At 39.3% G+C, this 23,778-nt stretch overlaps 1 protein-coding gene and 1 non-coding gene across 13 annotated transcripts in view; both read left to right on the plus strand.

The window, feature by feature from the left end:
- PTPRM (protein tyrosine phosphatase receptor type M) overlaps positions 1 to 23,778 on the plus strand; it is an 864,300-nt gene that overhangs the window by 420,852 nt on the left and 419,670 nt on the right. The window lies entirely within an intron of this gene.
- LOC117064299 lies at positions 20,659 to 20,871 on the plus strand. The gene has a single exon (XR_004429366.1). It is a non-coding gene; the product is annotated as a small nucleolar RNA U3 (small nucleolar RNA).

Consider the following 23,778-nt stretch of genomic DNA (forward strand, 5'->3'; position numbering starts at 1 on the left):
AACTTTTTTCTTTCAATCTTTTACGTCAATTAAGGACCAATAATAACTAGCAGATTTTCAAGGATTGATTGCCTTAGTGCACTTATTCTTAAACTTTAACCTACTTCAGTAATGACTGTGTACATCAGAATCACCTGGAGGACGGTGAAAAGATCCTGGCTGACTCCTATTCCATGTTTATGGTTCAGTTGGTTTAGGGTTGGATCAGGAATCTGCATTTTTAACAAATTCCCCAGTGATGCTGATATTGCTGATCGAAAACCACTGATTTGCAGTAATGAAGATGCATCCTTGCACCACACACCTAATAGAATGGCCAAAATTCAGAACACTGCCACACATCAAATGCTGGGAGGATGTGGAGCAACAGGAATTCTCATTCGTTGCCAGTGAAAGTGTGAAAAGAGGTACAGCCTCTTTGAAAAACAGTTGGGCAGTTTCTTGCAAGAGCAAACATACTCTTACTGTACAATCCAGCAGTTGTGTTCTTTGACATTCACCCAAAGGAACTAGAAACTTATGTCAACACAAAAGCCTGCACACCAGTGTTTATAGCAGCTTTTTATTCATAATTTCTAAAACTTACAGGCAACCAAGAGGTCAGTAGATGACTCGATAAACTATGGTACATTGAGACAATTGAATATTTTTCAGTTAAGAAATGAGCTATTAAGCCATGAACAGACATACAGGAAACTTAAATGTATATTAAGAAGTGAAAGGTGCCAATATGATAGTGCTACATACTGTGTGATTTCGATGACAGTAAGGTTCGGCATAACAATCTTTCAGCCTATGAGGGTCTGCATATAGGATGGTAGTCCTTTAAGATTATAACAGAGCTGAAAATCACCTAGTAACGTTGTAGCCATTGTAATTTCATAGCTAATGCATTCTTTTCTATGTTTAAATACACAAATACATTGTGTTACAGTTGCCTACAGTATTCAGTACAGTAACATGGTGTAAATGTCTGTGGCCTGGGAGCAGTGGACTACAACATACAGTCTCCGTGTATAGTAAGGTATCCCATCTAGATTTGTCTGAGAGCACTCTGTGATGTTCACACAATGATGAAATCACCTAAAGATGTTTTTCTTAAAATGTATCTCTGTCGGCCGGGTGGGCGCAGTGGCTCATACTTGTAATCCCAGCACTTTGGGAGGCCGAGGCAGGTGGATCACGAGGTCAGGTGTTCAAGACCAGCCTGACCAACATAGTGAAACCCCATTTCTACTAAAAATACAAAAATTAGCCGGACCTGGTGGCATGCACCTTTAATCCCAGCTACTCAGGAGGCTGAGACAGGAGAATCTCTTGAACCTGGGAGGCAGAGATTGCAGTGAGCCGAGATCATGCCATTGCACTCCAGCCAGGAGACAGAGGGAGACTCCGTCTCAAAAAGAAAAAAAACAAAAACAGAACAAATGTATCTCTGTCATTAGGCAACCTATTACTATATATGACATTCTGGAAAAGGCCAAACTATGGATACGATAAAAATATCAGCGTTTGACAGAAGCTGGGAGTGGCAGGGATAAATAGGTAGATCATAGAGGACTTTTTCAGGTAGTGAAATGATTCTGCATGATACTACAGTAGTGGATATATGCCATCATATAGTTTCCAAAACCCATAGAATATACCATACCGAGAGTGAATCCTGATATTAACTCCGGACTTGGCGTGGTGCTGATTGGTCGTTGGTGCAATATGTTGATAATGTGGGAGGCTGTGCATAGGCCTGGGGGCAGGGGATTGTGGGGAATCTTCACACCTGCCACACAATTTTGCTGTTAACCTAAAATTATTCTACAAGATAAAGTTTTATTTATGAAAAAGAAAAAAAAAAAGCCTCACCCTTGAGTCTATGAATGGAATGAGCCGTCCCTGAGCCATGAGCTGTGGAAGACTAAATCACTGAATCAAATCAAGGATTGTGGGAACTACTGGGAAGGAAGAGAGGAAAATGAATGCTGAGTGAGTAACTAATAGTGACCAGTGTAAAGGTTCATATGAGTTGAATATAATAATTGTAGTCAAATGACTACTGAGAAATTAGGTAAGATTTATTTCTTTTCTTGAGTAAATGTATTCGTTTGTCAAGTACTATCAGTCAGAATTGAGATCTGCAAAGAGACTTTAAAAAAAAAAAAACACCTTGATTTTAACAATAAAAAAGCTTGATTGTAACGTGGATATTAGAGGATTTGACTATGGCGATCAATTGGAAATCCATTCCTCGTATTTAGCATGGATCTCACCTTAGCTACAGTTATAATAAGAGAAGTTAATAACGCCTGAATTGTCTGTTTTGTTTTGAGACAGAGTTTGACCCTTTTTGCCCAAGCTGGAGTGCAGTGTCGTGATCTTGGCTCACTGCAACCTCTGCCTCCTGGGATCAAGCAGTTCTCCTGTCTCAGCCTCCCGAGTAGCTGGTATTGCAGGCACCTGCTACCACACCCAGCTAATTTTTGTATTTTTAGTAGAGATGGGTTTTTGCCATGTTGTCCAGGCTGGTCTCAAACTCCTGACCTCAGGTGATCTGCCCTCCTTGGCCTCCCAAAATGCTAGGATTACAGGCATGACCCACCGCACCCAGCCGCCTGAATTGTTCAGAGGATGTTGGCATGCACTTCACCGTGGGTCCCTCACATGTGTGCACACCTTGCAAGCAGAGGCACCGATGGCCATTGTTCTGGTCCAGGGAACAGCCTCGGAATATAGAGGTAGTGTCTCTCTCTGGAGCGTTGGATGAGCTTTCTGGTTGTCCACCATAAGAAAGATAATGTAAGAAAGAGAATGTCTCTCTTGGGAGCAAAGGGGAAACAGGTTTGCTTACTGCCCATGATAAAAGATTTGGTTTTCCTAACCCAGGGCTCTTTAGTTGTGATACAAACCGACTTCATGTATAGCATCAAGTTGGATTCCTCTGTGTTCTCCCTTGAGACTTTGGGGGCCAGGGGAACCAACAAGAACACAGAGCTCATGTGTTTGCTTTGTTGTTCGTAATACAGTCATTTCTCTCTGGCCCAGGAGTCTGCTGTCTTCTGCCAGCATCCGTGAAACAGTGGCAGGCAAACTTGTAGACCTGAAACTTGATTACATCTCAGACTCCTCAGAATTCTGGACAGAATATACTTAAAAGAAAAAAATACTGACTTCTTCATAATTGCCTCTAACTGAAATCTTGTTGACTGGGAAACTGAGACTGGGATTAAGGAAGCGACTTGTGCTGTTTTGCAGTGCGTCTGTTTACAGAAGTGCCTGGCGAGGCCACTGTTACCAACCCTCTCTGAGAACTGGTGCCTGCTCCTGTCAGTGCACATTGCTTTTAGCCTCACTACAAAGCCAGCCTCTGTGAGTCTGCCCAGTAGCTCTGGCTTAGGGTTGATTTAAGGATGGGATTGGACAGTAAGAATCTTTCACTTCAAGACAGAGCCAGATAAAACTGACATGAACCAAGTGCGGTGACTAGTCATATAGCACATACAGATATAAGCTGACAGGGTTATTCAGCACCAAGAGATATTTATCTGCCAGGGTCATTTAGTTATAACACTGCTAAGAACTAGAATGGAAAACCAGCTGATCATCTCCATTGTTTTTCTATCTTGTTTGCATGTTGCTGTAAACAGTTTATTTTAAATTATAAAACAGGACTCTATTTGACCACTAAGTGGACTCAATTTGACCATTAAATTTGTGTCGTGGCCCAAAGGATATCTAGACTTAGTGAAGTGGTCACGTTGATTGTTTTGTCTGCAGGTAAGCTCTTGGTGATCCTGTCGTGCTGACTTATGAGAGGAACGTTGGTAACACTTTCTCTGTTCAACATGTTAGCTTAGCATATATCTTTTTCTTTTATGAAGAATTTATTTGTAGTACTGTGAAATCATAACTCTTATTCTATACTTTATCAATATTATACCTGGCCCTTACCACATAATGATCAGTCTCAGCTTTAATTATTAAAAAGGTTTATATCATAATATTAAGGTTGGGATATTAAACATTATGAAGGGTCTGTGAGCACGTGACAGAATATTCTTTCATATAAATTCCAATAATGTATGATTTTTTTTTTTGAAAACTCAGACATTTCTTTCCACCCTCAGAATTGCCTGTAGCGACCTTTAAAAAACAGTGCTTCACTGTGGAAGCTGACAGAACTTAGCTCTGGGCTCCCCACCTGTATTTTCACTGAGCCATATGCCTGTGGCAAAGAAAATTGAATGTTGCCTGGGTGACCTTATCTATAAGCTGGGTCTTTAATTTCATTGCTGGCTATATTGAAGCTATAGCTGTTGCCAAAGTGTCTGAAAACAAAAGGGAGGGCAGAGAGATGATTTCTGCAGATGATCTATGTCCAGCCAACAGAGGAAATCACTGACCCGCCACTGTAGAGTCCTTTGTTCTGGCCACCTTTGTCTGACCCTGTCTAAGTATATAAAAAACACAGAAGCGTTGCCTTCTAGGGTAGAATCCTGGAGTTTCTAAGATTGACTTCTAAAGACATCAACAATATAGGTTTCTATGTAAATAAAATTATCTGGGATTTGGGAGGCAGAAATTACAATAGTTGGCAATTTGTAATTCTTACTGCTAAGTTCATCAGTTGGATACCTTTGGGAACATTTTTTGAAATGCAGATCTAAGCTAAACATCTCTTTTGGGCAGATTATGAATCTAAGGTGTTTCGTTTAAGACAAATGGTTAACGTGTTCCATGACATATGTATTAGTCCAAATGAAAAATACTGGTTTAAATTAAACCTTCTTTTCCCAAAGATAGTGCAGAGCTCGTAATATAGATTTGCATTACATATTTTTTTCCAGGAGTTTATTCTCAGGAAACGACATCATTTTGAATACAATAGCAGAAATGAAATACAAAGTAGAAAATGAGACTGGAAAAGCCCAGGCAGTGGCATTTTGTGTTGTGCTAGGTGTTCCCTGGTCACCTTGTGGTCCGCTGGCAGAAGTGTGGAGCGGACGCAGGAGGAGGCTGGGGAACAGGCTGCACTGGCATTTCCAGTGAAGGGACTTGGGTCACACTTCCTCTTTCTGCTGAAAAGGACTGAGGGTGAGGGGCCACCTTGTCCTGCCCTCGGTTGATCCCTCCCAGGTGCCCACATCTCCGGGGCTCTGTCCTCAGCCAGCTCTCGCTCCTGCCTCTGGGCGTGTTGGCTCCTGGACACCCCACATGGATTCCCCAGGCATCTCCAGCTCCTTTTGTCCATAGTGCAGCTGAGCGTCTTACTCCTCCCCTTGGCCTTGCCTGTCTTCGCAGCCCCACAACATATTTTTTTCTACCAGTGTCCCTTACCTGAATAAATACTTCCAACTGCCTGCTGATTTCGGCCAGAAACCTGAATCGCCCTTGACTCTTTCTACTACCTCACCTCTGCACCACATCAATCATAAATCTTACATATTTTCTCTCCTGGGTGTCTCGCTGTTTGGGAGCTTTCTCTGCAATGCTGCTAGCCTAGCGTCAGCCACTGCTATGGCTCCTCATTGCACCCGTATTCACTCTACTGCCCTCTAGAGTTGCTCTACCCTACAGCCAGCTATCTTTTTTATTTTATTTTTATTATTTTTAGAGATAGGGTCTTACGCTGTCACCCGGGGTTGGAGTGCAGTGGTGATCACAGCTCACTGCAGCCTCAACCTCCTGGGTTCAAGTGATCCTCCGGCCTCAGCCTCCCAGGTAGCTAGGACTACAGGCACATGCCACCACGCCTGGCTAATTTTTAAAATTTGTGTAGGGACTGGGCCTCACTACGTTGCCCAGGCTGATCTGGAACTCCTGGGCTCAAACAGTCTTTCCATCTCTGCCTCTGAAAGCACTGGGATCACAGATTGGAGCCACTGTGTCCAGCCATCAGAGGTCTTTTATAAATGCACATTCAGTCCTACCATTTCTAAGCAAAACTGGACAGTAAGAGGCTCCTTAACACACAACTCCCCTATCCTCCTCCCTGTTGCCTGCTTCCCGTTTCTCCATGACTCTTCTCACAGCCAGGCAGGCTCGACGCTGGGATTTCACATGCTCATCTGTCTCCCTCCACTGGAGCATGAGCTGGCCTGGCAGGGCTTTTGTCTGGCTTGCTTGCTGTGCCTGAGGTGAGCCGTCGAAGGCACTCGGGGAATGGAAATGAGTGGTTGACGCACATTCCCCTATCATCTGGTTCTGGCCCCCCTTCATCAGTTCCCCTTATTTTTTCCCATTGCTTTCTGAGCTTCAGCCTTAGCACTTTCATTTTCTCGAGATCAAGGTGCTCTCCCTGCTTATGAAGCACCATGAAGATGGAATCACACCTCCCCTCCCGCCGGTCTTCCACTACTGCTACCTCTCTGCCCCCGCCAACCCCGCCTTCACTCTCTACCTAAATATCCCCTCCTCAGGGAGGCTTTCCCTGAGCAATCTCTGAATAATGGAGCTGTGCATTCCCTTATTATTTTTTAAACATCTAACATCCCTGCTACACTGGAAGCCTGAAATGGCCAGGAATCATATCTGACTTGTCTGTGAATGCACACACAGCACCTAGCCTAGTGTGGGCTTTCAACTGATAGTTTCTAGACTGAGTCCATGTGATTCAGTCTGCATTAGTGCCTAATCAACAATGAATGGTCATTATCTTTTCCTCCAGGGAGCCACTTACATCAATTAAAGTGTGAGGCAGTCTCCCCTCCATCCCAGCCCCTATGCTTTTCCCACCTGATCTTCCAGCTGAAGCTCTTGGGCTCCCATACTTGCCCCAGAGGAATGATTGTGATATGACAGGACAAAGTACTGAAATATATATATATATATGAGTATTAAGTATATGCAGTCATGCATCCTTAAACAATGGGACTGTATTCTGAGAAATGCATCTTTAGGTGATTTGGGCATTGTGTGAACATCATATAGGGTACTTACCCAATCATAGGTAGCAGAGCCTGCTACACACCCAGGCTATATGGTATAGCCAAGGCTCCTAGGCTGAAAAATTGTACAGCATGTTACTGTACTGAATACTGTAGACTCTTGGAACACAATGGTATTTGTGTAGCTACACTGGGGCTGGGGCAGAGGGAGGAGGAGTGATTACTGCTAATGAGAAATGGTTTTTTTAGGGGTCATGAAAATATTTTCAAATTAGATTGTGGTAATAGTTGCATACCCTATGATATACTGAGAACTCTTCAATAGGTGAATTTACTGTATGTGAATTGTATCTCATTAAAGTCTTTAGAAAATGATGTGGGAATATTGAAGAGAGATTAGTGTTGATCCAGATGTCAGAAAATTTCAAATTGGAGGAGATATTTGGATCAGCTTTGAGATGGAGTCTTACTCTGTCACCCAGGCTGGAACTCTGTGGCACATCTTGTCTATGAATGCACACACAGCACCTAGCCTAGTGTGGGCTTTCAACAGATATTTTCTAGACTGAGTCCATGTGATTCAGTCTGCATTAGTGCCTAATCAACAATGAATGAAACATAGAAAAGGTACAGTGAAAATATGATATCAAAGATAAAAATGGCACACCTGCACAGGACATCCACCATGAATGGAGATTGCAGGACTAGAAGTTGCTCTGGGTGTCAGGGACCTAGTGGTGAGTGAATATGAAGGCCTAGGACATTACTGTACACCGCTGTAGACTTTACAAACACTGTACAGTTAGGTTACACTAAGTTTATTTTTTTACTTTGTGTCTTTAATATAAATTAACCCTAGCTTCCTTAAACTTTTGTACTTTTCAATTCATTTTTCATTGTTTGACTCTTTTGTAATAACACTTAGCTTAAAACACAAACACATTGTACAACTGTACAAAATATTTTCTTTTTTATATTATTCTATAAGCTGTTTTCTGTTTTTAAGTTTTTACTTTTTCTTTCTTACATGTAAAACTTTTTTGATACCTAAAACACAAACACACATGAGCCTAGGCCTATGCTGGGTCAGGATCACTGATAGCACTGGTCCCACCTCCACATCCTGTCCACTGGAAGGTCTTCAGTGGGCAGTAACACTCATGGAGCGGTCATCTCCGAGAATAACAAGGCCTTCTGCTGGATACCTCCTCAAGGTCCTGCCTGAGGCTGCTTCACGGTTAACTTTATTTTATTTTATTTTTTTAGTATAAGTAGAACACTGTAAAATAAGTATTAAAAAGTGTATTATAGTAAATCCATAAACCAGTAACATGGTTGTCTATTATCATTAGCAAGTATTATGTACTGTACATGATCGTATGTGCTTGACTTTTATATGACTGGCAGCGCAGTAGATTTCTTTACAGCACCATCACCACAAACACCTGTGTCATGCTGTGACGTTAGGACAGCTAGGATGTCACTAGGCGGCAGGAAGTTGTCAGCTCCAGCATGGGACCGCTGTGGTATACGTGGGTCGTTGTTGGCGGAAATGTTGTTGTGTGGCGTGTGATGGCGAAAATGTTGTTGTGTGGCGTGTGATGGCGGAAATGTTGTTGTGTGGCGTGTGATGGCGGAAATGTTGTTGTGTGGCGTGTGATGGCGGAAATGTTGTTGTGTGGCGTGTGATGGCGGAAATGTTGTTGTGTGGCGTGTGATGGCGGAAATGTTGTTGTGTGGCGTGTGATGGCGGAAATGTTGTGTGGCGTGTGATGGCGGAAATGTTGTGTGGCGTGTGTTGGCGGAAATGTTGTTGTGTGGCGTGTGATGGTAAATCTTTCTCTGAGGGTTATTAAAAGTCAGGAAGCTTCTACAAGGACTGTGAGGGCCTCATATTCATGACTCAGGGCCCTGACCAGGCCCTCCTGATAGCTCCTGTTTGGCACTGTCTACATTCGCCACGATTCCGGCATTCTCTTCCTTATTTCCATGTCTTTTCAGTGCTGTTCACTTTCGCAGAAATGTCTTTTCCTCCTCTTTTCTGCTTGTCTAACACATATACTTGATAAAGTATATGTGTTAGGGTCCCCAGCCCCCCGATAGCAGAAAGTGAGCTGGGGTGGGCGAGCACCAGCACCTGCGTTCTGCCTCCTGTCAGATCAGCAGCAGCGTTAGATTTTCGCCTGAGTGCAAACCCTGTGATGAACTGTGTATGCGAGGGATCTGGGTTGCCCGCTTTTTCTGAGAATCTAGTGCCTGATGATCGGAGGTGGAACATTTCATCCCGAAGCTATCGCTGCAACCTGGTTAGCGGGAAAATTGTCTTCCACAACACTGGTCCCTGGTGCCAAAAACCTTGGGGCCTGTTGGTATAAAGGAACAGGAACGCCTGTCTTACTCACCAGACAGAGGCTTTGCCCTGCCCCTGTCCTGCCATAGCACTTTCAATATAGGCGTTTGTCTCATAGGCTAGAACTACACTTTTTTCCTCCGGCTTTCTCATCCATTTGTGTGAGACCTTCATCTGACCTTTTTTCTCTTGTGTACTAATGCCTGGCACAGCCTAGGAGCCCAGGAAGTATTTTAAACATTTAAGTCAGTGCTCCTAGTGCTGCCTTGATCAGAACTAGAAGCCGTCCTACTTTCTACTTGCAACGTGTTTGCCTGTCTTCTTTGCCACTAACCTTCATCGAGAAAATCACCTGTGAAAGGTCATTATCAAGTTATCTCAGCACTTATTTAATGTGTGTTTAGCTGCTTTACTGTCACATAAAAACGTGCAGTAGTAAAATAAAGTAATAAAGCTGTCAATGAAAACCCTACTTCCACTCAATATTTAATGCTAAAGAGCCGGAGACATTTGAGATTTTCATCTATACTACTAAATTGATGTTATCAAGGTCGGTAGCTAATCAATTTGCCTTGAAATACTGTTAACTTGATGAATGAAACTGTAAATTGTTAGAATATGGTGTGTTCTGGAAAACCATGTGCTTCAGTATTCTTTACCTAATAGTCTCCGAATAAGGTCAAGATGGGAAACAGCCTCATGCTATGAAGCACCTGGTGTTTCTAACAAAGCAAGGGCAGTAATGACTGCTGATCAGCCACCATAGTCACCGAAGAGTCAAGAAAAAATGCCACCACCTTCTTGAGGGCATTAGAGTTTATAAGTAGTGCCACGTCCATTTTCTTACCTAATCCTCATAATGATTGCAAGAGAGATAACAGTATCCTCATTTTCCAAGTCAAGAAGCTTGGATTCAAAGAGGTTCAATGGTATTCAGAGGTCACACAAAGTTCAATGCAATCCCAAATGTTTCCTTACTCCAAACTGGGTTCTTTCTGCTATGATGTAGCCACTTCATTGCTAGGGGACTAAAAATTTCAAATCTGTATAGCTGTGTGAAGTATTTAGGAAACCTACCTTCGTGATTAATATTTTCTAATATTGTGTAATTTTTAATTTTTGTGGGTAGTGTGTATATATGTGTGTGTGTGTTTGTGTGTGTGTGTATGGTGATGCTCGCCCGCCCCTGCCTCACCTCCTGCTTTCGGCAGGTTGGGAACCTTTACTTTATATATGTGTGTATATATATACACGTATATGTACACACACACACGGGGTAAATGAGATGTTTTGATACAGGCGTGCAATGCATAATAACCACATCATGGAGAATGGAGTTTCCATCTCCTCAAGCATTTACCCTTTGTGTTACAAACAATCCAACTGTATTCTTTTAGTTATTTTAAAATGTACAAATCAGTTATTATTGACGATAGTCACCCTGTCGTGCTATCAAATAGTAGGTCTTATTCATTCTTTCATTATTAGTATTTAAAGGGTAAACTTCAAGTAGTGTCCAGGGGATAGTAGACTCTAGGATAGTTGTGGAGTTTGAGTATACGCAAACCCTGATGCAAATGAGGTATTTCAGTCACGATACATTTCAAAAAACTCCAACCAATTGTCCCTGAAAGTATAAAACTTTGAGAATTCTGCAGAAAAGTAAACCGTTATTTCAAAATTATGCTTTGAAGTTTGAAGATAAAAGGAGAGCTGTCTAAGTCCCAGTGCTCAAATAGATGGACTTAAAAACATTTTAGAAAAATTCTGGAGAACTTACCAGAATTTGAAATGAATGTGATAACAGATCCCCTATAGTTCAAGTCCTCAGTACTGAGTAACAGGGTTTAAAGCAGCTTAGCTCAGACGAATGCATACAAGAATCAAAGCCTTTTACAGGGTTTTGAAATGTGTTTCATTTTATCAGGAAAGAGAAAAACAGATTCCTTACTTTTATGTACCTGGTCACCTAGGAATATTTTCTACTCTATGGTTCTGGTCCATTCTTAGAGCAATATGTAGAAACACAGTAGAACTTATTCAAATTTGTGATTGCCAGCTGTTGCCTGGGCAGTGTTTCCCATTGCCTCTTGGTGCCAGAACAGGCTAGCATTGTTTTGGTGGGGATTGGAAGCCTGTGCCCTGACATGGAGAATAGTGCATGCACATCCCCAGCCAAGGCCGGTGAATGAAGGTATCATGGTCTATGAGAGGTTCAGCCATAACACGTGATGCTAGAGTAACTCAACATCCATATGCAAGTGCAGGGCAAAATTGTGAGCCAAAATGGCCTACATTTAGCAAATGTTTTAAGAATTGGAAAATATCTTTATAGACACTAATTTATAATGGAGGTCTGAGTTGATGTTTTGGACTGAATTTGTGTTCCTCCCTGATTCATAGGCTGAAGTCCTAACCCCAGTATTTTAGATGGTGACTATATTTGGATAGGGTCTTTAAGAGGATAATTAACTTAAAATGTGATAATCTATTATGAAGGGTGTCTTTGTAAGAAGAGGAGATTAGGATACAGGCATTGTACACAGAGAAGACCATGAGAGGACGCAGGGAGAAGACATCAGCAAGCCAAGGAGACAGATCCCAGAAGAAAGTAACCCTGCCAGTGTCTTGATCTTGGGCTTCCAGCCTCCTGAAATGTAGAAAATGTGCTTACTCTTTAAGCCACTCAGTCTAAGGTACTTGGTTTTGGCAGCCCTAGAAAATGTATTCAGCTGGTAACCCCAGCATGGGGACTGTCAGTTAGATACAGTGCTTTCAAGCTGTTACTGTCCTCCAGAAATCTGTCTTTCATCCTGTACTCCCCACAGTAGGTCTCTTGAGACACAAGTGTAAAAGTTTATGCAAATCCTTGTTCAGTTGTGTTTAAATGTTGTTTTAGAAGGATTATTCTTACAGTCAGAGGAAGGTTGACTTGGTTATGATGATGTTAGTGGGTTGAAGCTGGCTAAGCCACCAGTAAGGGACCAAGTGGAGAAATATTTATTATCTTTAATTTTTTAAAAATTATTAATAACTTAAGGTCTTGCTTCAGAATACTTAACATATAACAGACATGAGAATCGGTGATTGGGGGAAGATTGGTCATGAATGTTTCTCGGCAGGCTTCCTGTCATTCCACTAGGTCCACGATCTGTGGTGAGTGGAGACAAACCTACAGCAAACAGGTCTCAGTTATTCTCACAGGGGTAGAGGATGGGGAATGGGGACCCCTAGACTCCAGGGCACAGCTGGGGCTGATGCTGAAATTAACCTGGGAGGTGCTTTCATTTCTATTTTCTCTTGCTTAGAAAACTCATAAAAAGTACAGTAGATTTAATATCCATTAAGTCACATCTTATTTTAAAAACCTATTAAAGATTAAAACCATTTTTTCAGAGTCAACATTATGATTCACTTTTGTTCACAATTCTCATGGATTTATTTTGGAGTTTTAAGTAAACAGAGACTTTTCATTCTTTCTTGATGTCTTCACAAACAAATAGGTATTTGAAAATGTAAATGATGACAGGCACAGGGACTCATGCCTGTAATCCCAGCACTTTGAGAGGGGAGGCAGGAGGATCACTTGAGCCCAGGAGTTCAGGACCAGCCTGGGCAACATAGTGAGACCCTGTGTCTCCAAAAACAAAAACAAAAAACAAAAATTAACTAGGCTTGGTGGCACACGCCTGTCCTCCCAGTTACGCAGGATGCGAAGGCAGGAAGATCGCTTGAGCCTGGGAGATTGAGGCTGCCGTGAGCTGTGGTCATGCCACTGCATTCCAGCTTGGGTGACACAGCAGGGGGATCTGTTATGTTCATTTCAAATTCTGAACTAGACTTTATCTCAAAAAAAACAAACAAAAAAGAAAATGTAAATGATTTAGAGACACTTTCAATGATCTAAAATTTTTGGTAAAATAAACATAATCCTTTTATTAGTTTGTGATTTTAAAATTAGGCCCTTTCTAGTTTTGATTAAAATAAATGAAAAGGACTTTAAAACTTTTTATTGTAATAAAATATACATAAAAATATTTATCAGTTTAGCCATGTAAATGTACAATTCAATGCCATTAAATGTATTCACAGTATTGTGTAACTGTCACAACGATCTATATCCACAACATTGTTATCATCCCTTACTAAAGCTCTGTACTTAAATGACTGCCTCCACTTCTCCCCTCTGCCTAGTCCCAGACAACTTTTATTCTATTTTCTTTTCTCTGTGAATATGCATATTCTAGGCGTCTCATACAAGTGGAATCATACCATGGTTTTCCATGTATCTGACTTATTTCATCAAGCATGATATTTTCAAGATCCATTCATGTTGGTAGCATATATTAAAATTTCCTTACTTTTGGTGGCTGAGTCATATTCCATTGGATAGATATACCACATTTTGTTTATTCTTTCTCCTGCTGATGGGCATTTTGGTTGCTTCCACCTTTTGGTTATTTTGAATAATGCTACTATGAGCATTCATGTACAATATCTGTTCAATTTCTAAGGGCTTTTGATAAAAGTTAGATTTGGGCCCCAGAAAATGTCAGATTGGAGATCAAGTTCAATGTAAGAATGGGGAAAATTATCTACAGAGCAAATAACTATTGCTAAAGTTAGAGAATATAGTACCTTTAAGTACGTATTGCTCATTATTATTAATACATATTCAATTAATACTTGTTGGTCATAGATAAGTTGTAAGTTCACTCTGTATTTGTTTTTGTGGGTATTAAATTTATCATAATTACCACTGACACAAACTTGAGAGAGCAGCAGTGTTGATGGGTGTGGCTAACATTTTTTTTAAATGTCCTAGTTACAAGCAAAGTAACAGGAAAAATTAAATGACTTCTAGTAACTGGCATTACTGTACCAAACCATGGGCAGTATGTCGGAGGCTTGGGGGTTCCACTGAAATTTATGCTCACTTTGCTTCCATATTGCTACTGTTAGCCCCAAACTGCCCATCTTGGTTCATCTTAACATAGTGCTTTATTTACAATGCATGCTAATGTTTATTTCTTAACACTAATTAAAATTTAGCCATGACTCCTTGAGCAGGACATGTAAGCATAATAAGAAGCACTTCTGTATGTTCTTACCTCCAAGCAAGAAGCTGCAGGATTCCTGTCCACCCACTATGCATATGGGATTTATTCATTTCATCCTGCTAGATAACCTCCTGTCCCCTTGTTGAATTCAGTTTTTCTAGCATAGCCAATTCTTCTTGGTTAAAGTTTTTTTAAAACTTCTGGTTAACATTTTTAATGTTGAATTCGCTTACTTCCACACACTTTCTATAAGTTTCCAGAGTAGGAAAACCATTACTATATTATTCACTGGCCACCATCTGCTCTCATACTCCTCACTTCATCTCTCACAGGCCTCACCTTCGCTCTCTTCTTTTGTGAAGCACTTCAAAGCTTTCTCTTTTCTCAGAATGATGTTTTCTCCTGACGTTTTCTTTCTTCTTCTTCCTTTTTTTTCTTTTGAGACAGAGTCTTTCTCTGTTACCCAGGCTGGAGTGCAGTGGCACGATCCCGGCTCACTGCAACCTCCACCTCCCGGGTTCATGTGATTCTTGTGTCTCCCCTTCCGAGTAGCTGGGATTACAAGCATGCACCACCATGCCTGGCTAATTTTTGTATTTTTAGTAGAGACAGAGTTTTACCATGTTGGCCAGGTTGGTCTTGAACTCCTAGCCTCGTGTGATTCACTGGCCTCAGCCTCCCAAAGTGTTGGGATTGCAGGCATAAGCCACTGCACCCTGGCCACTCCTGATATTTTCTGAACATTTACTCTTACCATCTATGCTAACACTAACTGTCATGCAAAATGCACCAATGCCTTTGTATTTTTGCAATGTGAAAAATCGTGTGTGTTTCTATGTGTGCTAAGTGTGTTCTGAGGTTTGATTCTCCTGATCCTTCATTGCAGCTAGTTTATTTTAGATTATATTCTCTTAATAAGAAGAGACAATGTTGACTTACTTTGGATGATGTCACAAATAGCTTGCTGTGTACTAAATGGTTTCAGTGATAGTATTTTTGAGTGATAACTACTTAGAAATATTAAAAATATGAATATAAAAATTATTCAATATTCAGCCAAAATCTTTTAGGGTTAAAAGCCTCAACTAGGTTATTTTTTTTTTTTTTTTTTTTGAGGCGGAGTCTCGCTCTGTCGCCCGGACTGGAGTGCAGTGGCCGGATCTCAGCTCACTGCAAGCTCCGTCTCCCAGGTTTACGCCATTCTCCTGCCTCAGCCTCCCGAGTAGCTGGGACTACAGGCGCCCGCCACCTCGCCCGGCTTGTTTTTGTATTTTTTTTTTTAGTAGAGACGGGGTTTCACCGTGTTAGCCAGGATGGTCTCGATCTCCTGACCTCGTGATCCGCCCGTCTCGGCCTCCCAAAGTGCTGGGATTACAGGCTTGAGCCACCGCGCCCGGCCTCAACTAGGTTATTTTTATGATTCAGGAGTTCTTCCCAAAAGGATGGCAATGCTGATTGGCATTGATTCATGGAGATGAAGCTCTTAGCCTTCTGCCTTTGAGACTTAAACAGAAGGTTTACATGTAGACAGTCTACACTGATCACTGAGACAGAGAAGTGCCTTCTCCATTCATGCTGCCTTTTTAAATGTTGTTTTTTTCTTCAAGGACAGACTATGTTAATGTCAGCCCAGTGCTCTGTTTATAAATGATGGCAGGGCCTGGGGGACGGGGGATGGGTGGATTGCAGGAAGCTTGTCTCAATGTGCCAGGTTTTGTAGGCGACAGGGTGTAGTAATGGTTTCTTACATGAATGATTGCTGTAGCTAATGGAGGCCTTGTGAAAATGATTCAGATTAAGCTTCTGGTTTGCTTTAAGCTTACTGACCCAGTATAATTGAGTGTAATTCAGTGGAATCAGTGAATTTGTATTCTTAGAGTTAATAGCAATATATTCTTGAGAATGAAGAAATCATGAATGAGGTTCTTAATTTACTTTTCTGCATCTTCCATGACCTTAAGAAGGATTTCATGAGAGCATTGGGAAAACTTTAAAAAAATTCTCTTTACAAACACTTTACACCTCACTCACTGTTAAACATGATTTATGTTGATAGCTGTGCTGAAGTGAGAGGTAATGCAAAATAGGGGATGTAGTGCTTGTTTTATTTAAGGGACACCATGCCTTTAACCACCTGCGGATTGTAGTGACCTTACCAGTAATGTCAGTGGAATTATTATTATTTGTGACTAGAAAATGACTTATGACTGTAAAGAAAAGAAGGGAGAGAGAGGAGGAAAGCTAAAAGAAGGGAGGAATGGAGGGAGATGAGATAGCAAAGAACAGAGGCAAATCTAAGACAATCTTTAGAAGTAGTAAAGTAAAACAGAAATATTGGTTTGCAATGCAGTAGCACATAATAGAATCTCAGGGTCTAATTTCATTAACATCCTTGCAGCAAATAATTTTCCAGAATGAAAGGAACCAGCTGCACCAAGCAGATTTATATGTTTAGTAGCAACCCAATCTAGCAACTTTGTGAGCATCTTAGGTTTGGTTTAGTTTTAAACTAATAAAATCTTAGCTGCCTGAACCGGGAGAGCTTGTTCTCATTAGTAACTGACACAAAGGGTTTTGCTGATTGTCCACATAGTTTTTGATTCCCAGAAAAAAAAAGAGCAGTGAATGCTATAAAGGCCCATAAGTTACGGGATGTGAGTAGGAAGCCCAAAACTTACGGGAATTATGTAGGAAAGAACCCATCATGAGATACATGGATGATGTTCAGATTCTCAGGAGACGAACAAAGTCTCTAAAGGTATTTATCCGATATGATGTTTCTAGGGCATAGGAAAAGCTTTTTAAACCATTGACCAGCCTCTGGAAAAAGATATATGATAAGGGAAAGAAAGGCAAAAAGAAAGAGAGTCTGTGACTCCATTAAGGAACAAGAACTACTTTGCTTAAAACCGACATGTATTTTCCTCAGTGCCGTGCCCTGAGTGGGTAGGAGAGGGAGTTATTACAGCCTCATTCCTGCTCCCACCAGAGCACTTGCACCAAAAACTGTTTTGTCTTTTGGAGTTCTGGGTATGATCTTGTTTCACAAGATATTTTGACTACAAAAGTATAATTTTTTTTAACTATCTGCCTAAATCATTCACTTCATTGAGCATGGAGGCAATGGAAACTCTTCTTACTACAGTCAAATAGTTGCTTCATTAGAGAAGATTTATCCACAGCAATGGATAGATTAAGTGTCAAAGCATTGTTGTTTCATGCCGTGCTTCTTTGAGCTTCACAAGTACTTCCTTTCTACCCTTAAATGGCAGAAGTGAGAAGTCAAACTTCACATTTGCTAATATCTTTAAATACCTTTCTTGTCATCATCATCAGTAAACACCTACAGGTGGGTAGACAGTAGATCCAGGGACCAGGGGCAACAAAGAGTTGTGCATGAATTTGCAGCTTGAGAAAAGCATTCACACACACACACACACAGAAAAGTGATAATACAGTACAGGAAATCCTAACTTATTGTCATTGATAGGTTCTGGGAAACTATTACTTTAAGGGAAACATTGTATATCAAAACCAATTTTACCATAGACTAATTAATATAAATAAGTTAAGTTACTATGTGATATTTCTGGTCATGAAAACATCACCAACCTTCAAAATAAAGACCCAAAAACCCTGTAATATTAAATATTGAAACAAATGTGAGCTATGTGTAAATGTGAGAAACATTAATAAAAACAAGGAAGACAATTATTTATCCCGTTTTTGGTGAATCAGTGAATGATGGCAGTAGTAGTAGTAGTGGTGGTGGTGGTAGGTTAAATCAAAGAATACATATTTACAAACAAAGTTATTATGAGCCTCTCCTACCATCCTACCACCACGCAATTAAAAAAAGACATTAATGACATATCATAAAAAAGGATTCCTGGTGCTGAAGAATTTAATGAATGAAATAAAAATACAGTTGAGACCTTCAACAATGGATTAGATCAAGCAGAAGAAAGAATTACTGAACTTAAAGATAGGCCTTTTGAAATTACCCAGTCAGACATAAATGAATGAAGAAAAGAGTTTTAAAAAGAAAGCCTAAATGGCATATAGGACATCATCAAGTGAACAAACATTCAAATATTGTGAATGCCAGAAGTGAAGAGATAGAAAAAAGCGTAGAAAAGCCTATTAAACTTGGAATAATAAATAAAAATTTCTTAAATCTTGAAAGAGATGTAGACATCCAAATATAGGAAGCTTTAAGATTTCTGAGTATGATTAACTCAAAAGTTTCCTCTCTGAGGCATATTATAGTTAAACTGTCAAAAGTTAAGAGAAAAGCATCAAGTCACATATAAGGGAATTCCCATCAGATTAACAGCAGATTTCTCAGCAGAAACCATATAGGTCAGGAGAAAATTGAGTGATATATTCAAAGTACTGAAAGAAAGAAAAAAAATTCCTGGTGAAGAATACTATATTCACCAAAGGTGTCCTTCAGAACATAAGAAGATATAAAGTGTTTCCTAGACAAACAAAAACCGATGGGATTTGTCACCCTAGACTGGCTATATGAGAAATGCTTAAGAGAGACCTACATCTGGAAGTAAAAGGATGCTCTCCATCACCATGAAAAGACACTAAAATATGAAACTTAAAGAGTGGATACGTATATGAGAAACAGAAAGAAATGAAATGTTATTACTACAGAAAGCTACCAAATCTCAAAGATACACATCAGAGAGGAAGAAATGAATAAAGGATTTACAAAACAAACAAAAGACAATGAAGAAAATGACAGGAATAAGTTCTCACCTATTAATAACAACCGTGCATGTAAACAGTTTAAATCTCCCAAGTAAAAGATATAGACTCACTGAATGCATAAAAATATATAATATAGCAAGACCCAACCATATTCTGCCTTCAAGAAACTGACCTCACCTGTAAAGACATATAGATTGAAGGTGAAGAGGTAGGAAAAAATAATTTATGCAAAAAGAAACCAAAAGTCTGCACTAGTTACTATAGTTATGTCAGACAAACTAGAACTTTAAGTCAAAAAAACATAAAAAGAGACAAGGTCACTACATAATTATGAAGGGTTGAATTCAGCAAGAGGATATAAATAACACACACACACACACACACACACACACACACACCCAACACTGGTGCACCAGATATATAAAGCGAATATCATTAGCGCTAATGGAAGAGATAGACTCCGTTACAATCATAGTTGGGGACTTCAACACCAAACTTGCTTGCAGCATTAGATAAATAAACTAGACAGAAAACCAACAAAGAAATATTGGACTTAAACTACCCTACGGACCACATGAACCTAGCAGACATTACAGAACCTTTCATCCAACAACTGCAGTATACACCTTCTTCTCATCAGCACATGGAAGTTTCTCCAGATTACACCACATGTTAGGCAACAAAACATACTTCAATAATAAATACAAAAAAGTCAAAATCACTTCAAGTATTTTATGAGAACACAATGGAATAAAACTACAAATCAGTAACAAGAGAAATGTTGGAACCTGGACAAATATATAGAATTAAATAATATGCTCCTGAATGATCATTGAGTTAATGAAGAAGTGAAGAAGGAAATTAAAAAATTGAAACAAATGAAAATGGAAAGACAACATACCAAAACCTATAAGATTTAGCAAAAGCAGTTCTAAGAGGGAAGTTTATAGTAATAAATACTTACATCAAAAAGTAGAAAGATTTCAAATAACCTAATGATGCACCTCAAGAAACCAAGAAAAGCAAGAACAAACTAAATAAAAAATTAGTACAAGGAAAGAAATAATAAATATCAGAGCAGAATTAAATGAAATGGAGACAAAAGTAGAGACTAACAGATTAACAAAATGAAAAATTGGTTTTCAGAAAAGATAAGCAAAGTAGATAAACCTTTAGGTAGACCAAGAGAAAAACAGAAAAGACCCCAAAAAATAGAACAAAAAGACATTACAATTGATACCACAGAAATAGAAATAATCATTAGAAACTATTAGGAACAACTAAACAACAACAGATTCCTGGACACATATAATCAACCAAGATAGAACCAGGAAGAAATAGAAAATCTGTACAGACCAATAATTAGCAGTGAGATTGAATCAGTAATAAAAAGCCTCCCAACAAAGAAAAGCCCAGGATCAGATGGCTTTACTGCTGAATTGAGACCGATTCTTCTACAATTATTCCAAAAATTTGAAGAGAGAATTCTTCCTAACTCATTGTAATAGGCAAGCATAGTCCTGATACCAAAACCAGACAAAGATTTAACAAACAGGACAACTACAGGCATCATCATGACGAACATAAGTGTAAAAATCCCCAACAAAATATTAACATCATAAATCCAACAGCACATTAAAAAGTTACAAAGATGATACTTTCAGGGATGATTTCTATAGTTCATTACCAGAGAAGTTTCTCTGAATGGGTAGAGCACTGGAAACCATGAGGAGGCACAGTGTTCTCTCCTGAGCGTGAAGATGGCTCTTGGTGTTGCTGCACTGCAGCTGCCATGTGCCATTGATGATTGTTCATGTCTTCCTCTGGGAGAGTAAGATGGAGAGCATGCAGTCTGAGTGCTTCCCATTTTATTGTTGTGTACTAAGAACAGTGTTTTTGTTGTACATGAGGGTGGTAGCTTTAGCATTTAGCAGGCAAGTTGTTTTGAGAACATGTCAAGTGAGAGGTTTTTTCCTTTGTTCTTTGCTTGCTGAAGGGATCCTTGTGGGGTGGGCTGCTTGGTCTGTCACATGGCTCTCAAAAATGGGTTTTCTAATTCCAGTATTCCTTGGTTTTTCTGGGCTTCTGAAGGTTTTTACTACGTAGTGTTTTCAGAAGGTTCATTATTGCTTAGTCTACTGTGTTTAGTTCTCTTCAAGGTTTTGTAAAAGGGTTTGCTGGTGAAGAGACAAAAGCGTTTTTTTCTTGGTAGGTAAATCATGTTTGAAATTATCCATTTACTCTTTTTTTTCTTTTTTTCTTTCTCTTTCTTTCTTAAAAAAAAAAATACACCATGATCAAGTGAGATTTATCCCAGGGATACAGGGATGGTTCAACATACACAAATCAATGAATGTGATGCACTACATCAATAGTGTAAAAGACAGAAGTCATATGATCATCTCCGTAGGTGCAGAGAAAGCTTTTGATAAAATTTAATATCTCCTCGTGATAAAGTCTCTCAGCAAACTTGCACCTACCTCAAAATGATAAAGGCAATATATGACATACAGCTAACATCATACCGAACAGGGAATAATGTGAATGTTTTCCTCCAAAATCTGGAAGAAGACAAGGATGCCCACTTTCACCACTTTCATTCAACATAGTAATGGAAGTCATAGCCAGAGAAATCAAGCTAGAGAAAAAAACAAAATCTCCAAATTGGAAAGGAAGAAGTCAGATTGTTCTTGTTTGCAGATGACATGATCTTATATTTAGAAATACCTTAAAAACTATTAAAAAGCTATTAGAATGTGTAATCAATTTCAATAATGATGCAAGGTACAATATCAACATAACAAAAGTCAGTAGTATTTCTATACATAAACTGTAAACAATCTGAAAATGAAATCAAGAAAGCTATCACATTTATAGTAGTTACCAAAAAAATAAAATACCTAGAGATAAATTTAAATCAATGAAAGTTTTCTACAGCAAAACCTCTAAAATACTAATGAAGGGAATTGAAAACACCAAAAACTGAAAAGCGATTACATGTGTATGGATTAGAAGAATTATTAAATAATATTCTTAAAATGCCTGTATTACCTTAAAGCAATCTATAGATGCATTGCAATTCCTAACAAAATACACATGACATTGTTGACAGAAATAGAAAAACAATCCTGATATTCATATGGAACCACAGGAATCACCAAAGCAATCTTAGCAAAAAGAACAAGGCTAGAGGCATCACACTACCTGATTTGAAAATATACTGCAAAGTAAGCAAAACAGCATGGTGCTGCATAAAAACAGACACATAGACCAATGGAACAGAAGAGAGCCCGTTAGTAAATCTACATGTTTATAGTCAACTCATTTTTGATAAAGGCTTCAAGATAGGGAGATGACAGTCTCTTCAATAAATAGTGCTAAGAAAACTGGATCTCTACATGCAGAATAATAAAACTAGACCCCTGTCACCAAATATAAAACTGAAATCAAAATGCTGTAAAGACTTAAATCTGAGACTGAAACTATAAAACTACTAAAAGAAAACACGTTTTGTAGGAGAATTGCTTTGGTTCATCATTGGTATGGACAAATACTTTTTGTTAACGAAAACGCAGGTAACCAAAGCAAAAATAGACAATTCAGATTTTTTTTAAAAGCTGCACAGCAAAGGAGACAACCAAGAAAGTGAAGAGACAACCTACAGAATTGGAGAAATTATTTGCAATCTATCCATTGGATGAGTAGGGGTTAATAACTAGAATATATGAGGAACTCAGACTACTCAACAACAATAACAAAAATCTGATTGAAAAATGAGCAAATGACCTAAGTGGACATTTCTCAAAAGCAGACATACAAATGGCCAACAGATGTATGAAAAAATGCTCGACATTACCAATCATTAGAGAAGTACAGATCAAACCACAATGAGGTAACTTTTCATCACAGTTAATGTGTCTATTATCCAAAGAAAAATATAGCAGATACTGGCAAGGATGCAGAGAAAGGAGAACTCTTATGCCAGTGTTGGTGGGAATGTAAATTAGTGTAGTCGTTATGGAAAGCAATATAGAGGTGCCTCAAAAACTAAAAATAGAGCTACTGTATAATCCAGCAATCCCACTGCTGGGTATTTGGGTATGTTGCAAAAGAAAGGAAATCAGTGAAGGGAGATCTGCACTCTCATATTTATTGCAGTTCTATTTAGTGAAGATACGGAGTCAACCCAGTGTCCATCAATGGATGAATGGATAAGTAAAATATAGTGTATATACATAAAAGAATATTATTCCACCGTTAAAAAATGAAGTTTTGTCATTTGAAGCAACATGGATGAGCCTGGAGGACATTATGTTAAATTAAACAGGGCAGGCACAGAATCACAGATGCTACAGGTTCTACTCATATGTTGGAGCTAAAAAAGTTGATCTCGTGGAGTTAGAGAGTAGAATGGTGGTTACCAGAGGCTGGGAAGGGTAAGGGGTTGGAGGGATGAAAAGAGGTTGTTAATGGGTACAAAAGTACAGTTAGCTTGAAGGAATAAGTTCTAGTCTTCAATATCATAGTAGGATGACTATAGTTATTAATAATTTATTGTATATTTCAAAATAGCTGTAAGAGAAGATTTGGAATGTTCTCAGCACAAAGAAGTGAGAAATGTTTAAGACAATGGAAGCCCCAATTATCCCTGATTTGATTGTTACACATTGTATACATGCATCAAAATATCACGTGTACTCCCCAAATCTGTGAAATTTGTATGAATTTTTAAAAATTAAAACATGACACTATTAAAAGTACTGCCTTT

The sequence above is a fragment of the Trachypithecus francoisi genome, unplaced genomic scaffold (assembly GCF_009764315.1).
Source record: "Trachypithecus francoisi isolate TF-2019V2 unplaced genomic scaffold, Tfra_2.0 Lachesis_group19, whole genome shotgun sequence".
Taxonomy (NCBI): domain Eukaryota; kingdom Metazoa; phylum Chordata; class Mammalia; order Primates; family Cercopithecidae; genus Trachypithecus; species Trachypithecus francoisi.